The following is an 8,452-nucleotide window of genomic DNA, read 5'->3' as shown; positions in this document are numbered from 1 at the left end:
ACCCTAACCCCTACCCTAACACTAACACGTACCCTAATCCTAACCCGTACCCTAAACCGAGCCCTAACCCTCAAACTAACCCTAACGCTAACCCTAACCCATACCCTACGCCGTACCCGAACCCGTACCCGAACCCGTACCCTAACACTAAACCTAACCCTAACCCTAAGCTACCCTTCACTGCTTCTGCCTCCAATAGATTTCCTAAGCACTAGTGTTTTAAGGAACAGGTTAAAAAGAGAATCCTAATGTGATTTCTTTATAATGGGTGTGTTCCTTATATTCTCCTAGTGTCTAAACTCTTCTCCATGGCTGGACCCCCAAATAATATTCCTTGACGTGCTAAGGGGTATCTAGAGAGTGGGATGGTTTTAATAACTACCCTAACCCTAACGCGTACCCTAACCCTAACCCCTACCCTAACCCTAACACGTACCCTAATCCTAACCCGTACCCTAAACCGAGCCCTAACCCTCAAACTAACCCTAACCCTGACCCTAACCCATACACTACGCCGTACCCGAACCCGTACCCGAACCCGTACCCTAAGCCGTACCCTAACCTTAACCCTAACCCTAACCCTAAGCTACCATTGACTGCTTCTGCCTCCAATAGATTTCCTAAGCACTAGTGTTTTAAGGAACAGGTTAAAAAGAGAATCCTAATGTGATTTCTTGATAATGGGTGTGTTCCTTATCTTCTCCTAGTGTCTAAACTCTTCTCCATGGCTGGACCCCCAAATAATATTCCTTGAGGTGCTAAGGGGTATCTAGAGAGTGGGATAGGTTTAATAACTAACCTAACCCTACTGCGTACCATAACCCTAACCCCTACCCTAACCCTAACACGTACCCTAATCGTAACCTGTACCCTAAACAGAGCCCTAACCCTAAAACTAACCCTAACCCTAACCCTAACCCATACCTTACACCGTACCCGAACCCGTAACCGAACCCGTACCCTAACCCTATCCCTAACCCTAACCCTAAGCCTAACCCTAACCCTAAGCTACCCTTGACTGCTTCTGCCTCCAATAGATTTCCTAAGCACTAGTGTTTTAAGGAACAGGTTAAAAAGAGAATCCTAATGTGATTTCTTGATAATGGGTGTGTTCCTTATCTTCTCCTAGTGTCTAAACTCTTCTCCATGGCTGGACCCCCAAATAATATTCCTTGACGTGCTAAGGCGTATCTAGAGAGTGGGATAGGTTTAATAACTACCCTAACCCTAACGCGTACCCTAACCCTAACCCCTACCCTAACACTAACACGTACCCTAATCCTAACCCGTACCCTAAACCGAGCCCTAGCCCTCAAACTAACCCTAACCCTAACCCTAACCCATACCCTACGCCGTACACGAAACCGTACCCGAACCCGTACCCTAAGCCGTACCCTAACCCTAAGCTACCCTTGACTGCTTCTTCCTCCAATAGATTTCCTAAGCACTCGTGTTTTAAGGAACAGGTTAAAAAGACAATCCTAATGTGATTTCTTGATAATGGGTGTGTTCCTTATATTCTCCTAGTGTCTAAACTCTTCTCCATGGCTGGACCCCCAAATAATATTCCTTGACGTGCTAAGGGGTATCTAGAGAGTGGGATGGGTTTAATAACTACCCTAACCCTAACGCGTACCCTAACCCTAACCCCTACCCTAACCCTAACACGTAACCTAATCCTAACCCGTACCATAAACCGAGCCCTAACCCTCAAACTAACCCTAACCCTAACCCTAACCCATACCCTACGCCGTACCCGAACCCGTACCCGAACCCGTACCATAAGACGTACCCTAACCCTAACCCTAACCCTAACCCTAACCCTAAGCTACCCTTGACTGCTTCTGCCTCCAATAGATTTCCTAAGCACTAGTGTTTTAAGGAACAGGTTAAAAAGACAATCCTAATGTGATTTCTTGATAATTGGTGTGTTCCTTATATTCTCCTAGTGTCTAAACTCTTCTCCATGGCTGGACCCCCAAATAATATTCCTTGACGTGCTAAGGGGTATCTAGAGAGTGGGATGGGTTTAATAACTACCCTAACCCTAACACGTACCCTAACCCTAACCCCTACCCTAACCCTAACACGTACCCTAATCCTAACCCATACCCTAAACCGAGCCCTAACCCTCAAACTAACCCTAACACTAACCCTAACCCATACCCTACTCCGTACCCGAACCCGTACCATAAGCCGTACCCTAACCCTAACCCTAACCCTAACCCTAACCCTAACCCTAACCCTAAGCTACCCTTGACTGCTTCTGCCTCCAATAGATTTCCTAAGCACTAGTGTTTTAAGGAACAGGTTAAAAAGAGAATCCTAATGTGATTTCAGGATAATGGGCGTGTTCCTTATCTTCTCCTAGTGTCTAAACTCTTCTCCATGGCTGGACCCCCAAATAATATTCCTTGACGGGCTAAGGGGTATCTAGAGAGTGGGATAGGTTTAATAACTACCCTAACCCTAACGCGTACCCTAACCCTAACACGTACCCTAATCCTAACCCGTACCCTAAACCGAGCCCTAACTCTCAAACTAACCCTAACCCTAACCCTAACCCATACCCTACGCCGTACCCGAACCCGTACCCGAACCCGTACCATAAGCCGTACCCTAACCCTAACCCTAACCCTAACCCTAACCCTAAGCTACCCTTGACTGCATCTGCCTCCAATAGATTTCCCAAGCACTAGTGTTTTAAGGAACAGGTTAAAAAGAGAATCCTAATGTGATTTCAGGATAATGGGTGTGTTCCTTATCTTCTCCTAGTGTCTAAACTCTTCTCCATGGCTGGACCCACAAATAATATTCCTTGACGTGCTAAGGGGTATCTAGAGAGTGGGATAGGTTTAATAACTACCCTAACCCTAACGCGTACCCTAACCCTAACACGTACACTAATCCTAACCCGTACCCTAAACCGAGCCCTAACCCTCAAACTAACCCTAACCCTAACCCTAACCCATACCCTACGCCGTACCCGAACCCGTACATGAACCCGTACCCTAAGCCGTACCCTAAAGCTATCCCTAAACCTAACCCTAACCCTAACCCTAACCCTAAGCTACCCTTGACTGCTTCTGCCTCCAATAGATTTCCTAAGCACTAGTGTTTTAAGGAACAGGTTAAAAAGACAATCCTAATGTGATTTCTTGATAATGGGTGTGTTCCTTATATTCTCCTAGTGTCTAAACTCTTCTCCATGGCTGGACCCCCAAATAATATTCCTTGACGTGCTAAGGGGTATCTAGAGAGTGGGATGGGTTTAATAACTACCCTAAACCTAACGCGTACCCTAACCCTAACCCCTACCCTAACCCTAACACGTACCCTAATCCTAACCCGTACCCTAAACCGAGCCCTAGCCCTTAAACTAACCCTAACCCTAACCCTAACCCATACCCTACGCCGTACCCGAACCCGTACCCGAACCCGTACCCTAAGCCGTACCCTAACCCTAACCCTAACCCTAAGCTACCCTTGACTGCTTCTTCCTCCAATAGATTTCCTAAGCACTAGTGTTTTAAGGAACAGGTTAAAAAGACAATCCTAATGTGATTTCTTGATAATGGGTGTGTTCCTTATATTCTCCTAGTGTCTAAACTCTTCTCCATGGCTGGACCCCCAAATAATATTCCTTGACGTGCTAAGGGGTATCTAGAGTGGGATGGGTTTAATAACTACCCTAACCCTAACGCGTACCCTAACCCTAACCCCTACCCTAACCCTAACACGTACCCTAATCCTAACCCGTACCCTAAACCGAGCCCTAACCCTCAAACTAACCCTAACCGTAACCCTAACCCTAACCCTAACCCTAACCCTAACCCTAACCCTAACCCTAAGCTACCCTTCACTGCTTCTGCCTCTAATAGATTTCCTACGCACTAGTGTATTAAGGAACAGGTTAAAAAGAGAATCCTAATGTGATTTTAGGATAATGGGTGTGTTCCTTATCTTCTCCTAGTGTCTAAACTCTTCTCCATGGCTGGACCCCCAAATAATATTCCTTGACGTGCTAAAGGGTATCTAGAGAGTGGGATAGGTTTAATAACTACCCTAACCCTAACGCGTACCCTAACCCTAACCCCTACCCTAACCCTAACACGTACCCTAATCTTAACCCGAACCCTAAACCGAGCCCTAACCCTCAAACTAACCCTATCCCTAACCCTAACCCATACCCTACGCCATACCCAAACCCGTACCCGAACCCGTACCCTAAGCCGTACCCTAACCCTAACCCTAACCCTAAGGTACCCTTGACTGCTTCTGCCTCCAATAGATTTCCTAAGCACTAGTGTTTTAAGGAACAGGTTAAAAAGAGAATCCTAATGTGATTTCTTGATAATGGGTGTGTTCCTTATCTTCTCCTAGTGTCTAAACTCTTCTCCATGGCTGGACCCCCAAATAATATTCCTTGACGTGCTAAGGGGTATCTAGAGAGTGGGATAGGTTTAATAACTACCGTAACCCTAACGCGTACCCTAACCCTAACCCCTACCCTAACACTAACACGTACCCTAATCCTAACCCGTACCCTAAACCGAGCCCTAACCCTCAAACTAACCCTAACCCTAACCCTAACCCATACCCTACGCCGTACCCGAACCCGTATCCGAACCCGTACCCTAACACTAACCCTAACCCTAACCCTAACCCTAACCCTAAGCTACCCTTGACTGCTTCTGCCTCCAATAGATTTCCTAAGCACTAGTGTTTTAAGGAACAGGTTAAAAAGAGAATCCTAATGTGATTTCTTGATAATGGGTGTGTTCCTTATCTTCTCCTAGTGTCTAAACTCTTCTCCATGGCTGGACACCCAAATAATATTCCTTGACGTGCTAAGGGGTATCTAGAGAGTGGGATAGGTTTAATAACTACCCTAACCCTAACGCGTACCCTAACCCTAACCCCTACCCTAACCCTAACTCGTACCCTAATCCTAACCCGTAACCTAAACCGAGCCCTAACCCTCAAACTAACCCTAACCCTAACCCTAACACCTATCCTACGCCATACCCAAACCCGTACCCGAACCCGTACACGAACCCGTACCCTAAGCCGTACCCTAACCCTAACCCTAACCCTAAGCTACCCTTGACTGCTTCTGCCTTCAATAGATTTCCTAAGCACTAGTGTTTTAAGGAACAGGTTAAAAAGAGAATCCTAATGTGATTTCTTGATAATGGGTGTGTTCCTTATCTTCTCCTAGTGTCTAAACTCTTCTCCATGTCTGGACCCCCAAATAATATTCCTTGACGTGCTAAGGGGTATCTAGAGAGTGGGATAGGTTTAATAACTACCGTAACCCTAACGCGTACCCTAACCCTAACCCCTACCCTAACACTAACACGTACCCTAATCCTAAGCCGTACCCTAAACCGAGCCCTAACCCTCAAACTAACCCTAACCCTAACCCTAACCCATACCCTACGCCGTACCCGAACCCGTACCCGAACCCGTACCCTAACACTAACCCTAACCCTAACCCTAACCCTAACCCTAAGCTACCCTTGACTGCTTCTGCCTCCAATAGATTTCCTAAGCACTAGTGTTTTAAGGAACAGGTTAAAAAGAGAATCCTAATGTGATTTCTTGATAATGGGTGTGTTCCTTATCTTCTCCTAGTGTCTAAACTCTTCTCCATGGCTGGAAACCCAAATAATATTCCTTGACGTGCTAAGGGGTATCTAGAGAGTGGGATAGGTTTAATAACTACCCTAACCCTAACGCGTACCCTAACCCTAACCCCTACCCTAACCCTAACACGTACCCTAATCCTAAACCGTACCCTAAACCGAGCCCTAACCCTCAAACTAACCCTTTCCCTAACCCTAACCCATACCCTACGCCATACCCAAACCCGTACCCGAACCCGTACCCTAAGCCGTACCCTAACCCTAACCCTAACCCTAAGGTACCCTTGACTGCTTCTGCCTCCAATAGATTTCCTAAGCACTAGTGCTTTAAGGAACAGGTTAAAAAGAGAATCCTAATGTGATTTCTTGATAATGGGTGTGTTCCTTATCTTCTCCTAGTGTCTAAACTCTTCTCCATGGCTGGACCCCCAAATAATATTCCTTGACGTGCTAAGGGGTATCTAGAGAGTGGGATAGGTTTAATAACTACCGTAACCCTAACGCGTACCCTAACCCTAACCCCTACCCTAACACTAACACGTACCCTAATCCTAACCCGTACCCTAAACCGAGCCCTAACCCTCAAACTAACCCTAACACTAACCCTAACCCATACCCTACGCCGTACCCGAACCCGTACCCGAACCCGTACCCTAACACTAACCCTAACCCTAACCCTAACACTAACCCTAAGCTACCCTTGACTGCTTCTGCCTCCAATAGATTTCCTAAGCACTAGTGTTTTAAGGAACAGGTTAAAAAGAGAATCCTAATGTGATTTCTTGATAATGGGTGTGTTCCTTATCTTCTCCTAGTGTCTAAACTCTTCTCCATGGCTGGACCCCCAAATAATATTCCTTGACGTGCTAAGGGGTATCTAGAGAGTGGGATAGGTTTAATAACTACCATAACCCTAACGCGTACCCTAACCCTAACCCCTACCCTAACACTAACACGTACCCTAATCCTAACCCGTACCCTAAACCGAGCCCTAACCCTCAAACTAACCCTAACGCTAACCCTAACCCATACCCTACGCCGTACCCGAACCCGTACCCGAACCCGTACCCTAACACTAAACCTAACCCTAACCCTAACCCTAAGCTACCCTTGACTGCTTCTGCCTCCAATAGATTTCCTAAGCACTAGTGTTTTAAGGAACAGGTTAAAAAGGGAATCCTAATGTGATTTCTTGATAATGGGTGTGTTCCTTATCTTCTCCTAGTGTCTAAACTCTTCTCCATGGCAGGACCCCCAAATTATATTCCTTGACGTGCTAAGGCGTATCTAGAGAGTGGGATAGGTTTAATAACTACCCTAACCCTAACGCGTACCCTAACCCTAACCCCTACCCTAACACTAACACGTACCCTAATCCTAACCCGTACCCTAAACCGAGCCTTAACCCTCAAACTAACCCTAACCCTAACCCTAACCCATACCCTACGCCGTACCCGAACCCGTACCCTAAGCCGTACCCTAACCCTAACCCTAACCCTAAGCTACCCTTGACTGCTTCTGCCTCCAATAGATTTCCTAAGCACTAGTGTTTTAAGGAACAGGTTAAAAAGAGAATCCTAATGTGATTTCTTGATAATGGGTGTTTTCCTTATCTTCTCCTAGTGTCTAAACTCTTCTCCATGGCTGGACCCCCAAATAATATTCCTTGACGTGCTAAGGGGTATCTAGAGAGTGGGATAGGTTTAATAACTACCCTAATCCTAACGCGTACCCTAACCCTAACCCCTACCCTAACCCTAACACGTACCCTAATCCTAACCCGTACCCTAAACCGAGCCCTAACCCTCAAACTAACCCTAACCCTAACCCTAACACATACCCTACGTCGTACCCGAACCCGTACCCGAACCCGTACCCTAAGCTGTACCCTAACCCTAACCCTAACCCTAACCCTAACCCTAAGCTAACCTTGACTGCTACTGCCTCCAATAGATTTCCTAAGCACTAGTGTTTTAAGGAACAGGTTAAAAAGAGAATCCTAATGTGATTTCTTGATAATGGGTGTGTTCCTTATCTTCTCCTAGTGTCTAAACTCTTCTCCATGGCTGGACCCCCAAATAATATTCCTTGACGTGCTAAGGGGTATCTAGAGAGTGGGATAGGTTTAATAACTACCCTAACCCTAACGCGTACCCTAACCCTAACCCCTACCCTAACCCTAACACGTAACCTAATCCTAACCCGTACCCTAAACCGAGCCCTAACCCTCAAACTAACCCTAACCCTAACCCTAACACATACCCTACGTCGTACCCGAAACCGTACCCGAACCCTTACCCTAAGCCTTACCCTAACCCTAACCCTAACCCTAACCCTAACCTTAAGCTACCCTTGACTGCTTCTGCCTCCAAAAGATTTCCTAAGCACTAGTGTTTTAAGGAACAGGTTAAAAAGAGAATCCTAATGTGATTTCTTGATAATGGGTGTGTTCCTTATCTTCTCCTAGTGTCTAAACTTTTCTCCATGGCTGGACCCCCAAATAATATTCCTTGACGTGCTAAGGGGTATCTAGAGAGTGAGATAGGTTTAATAACTACCCTAACCCTAACGCGTACCCTAACCCTAACACGTACCCTAATCCTAACCCGTAACCTAAACCGAGCCCTAACCCTCAAACTAACCCTAACCGTAACCCTAACCCATACCCTACGCCGTACCCGAACCCGTACATGAACCCGTAACCTAAGCCGTACCCTAAAGCTAACCCTAACCCTAACCCTAACCCTAACCCTAACCCTAAGCTACCCTTCACTGCTTCTGCCTCCAATAGATTTCCTAAGCAC

This window comes from Eschrichtius robustus, chromosome 3 (genome assembly GCF_028021215.1).
Source record: "Eschrichtius robustus isolate mEscRob2 chromosome 3, mEscRob2.pri, whole genome shotgun sequence".
Lineage (NCBI taxonomy): Eukaryota > Metazoa > Chordata > Mammalia > Artiodactyla > Eschrichtiidae > Eschrichtius > Eschrichtius robustus.
The sequence above is the reverse complement of the archived record's forward strand: the minus strand, read 5'-3'. Positions refer to the sequence as shown.